Here is a 304-nt window from a genome sequence, read left to right as displayed (position 1 = left end):
TAATATCCTCATTTATACTAAACCTCACTCCAGTCCTGCTGTATATACAACTAACACCACCAAAGGTATCCGCAACTCCTGCTGCTCTTGCTGCTGCTGATGCTGCTGCTGCTCCTGCTGCTGCTGCTGTTGCTGCTGCTGCTGCTGCTGCTGCTGTTGTTGATGGTGATTATGATTATTATTATGATTATGATGGTGGTGCTGCTGCTGTTGATGATGATGATGCTGTTGCTGTTGCTGCTGCTGATGATGATGATGCTGCTGATGATGATGATGACGATGCTAATGCTGCTGGTGGTGGTGG

The sequence above is a fragment of the Eimeria mitis genome, genomic scaffold (assembly GCF_000499745.2).
Source record: "Eimeria mitis Houghton genomic scaffold, Emh_scaff565, whole genome shotgun sequence".
Lineage (NCBI taxonomy): Eukaryota > Apicomplexa > Conoidasida > Eucoccidiorida > Eimeriidae > Eimeria > Eimeria mitis.
This window is presented reverse-complemented; position numbering follows the sequence as displayed.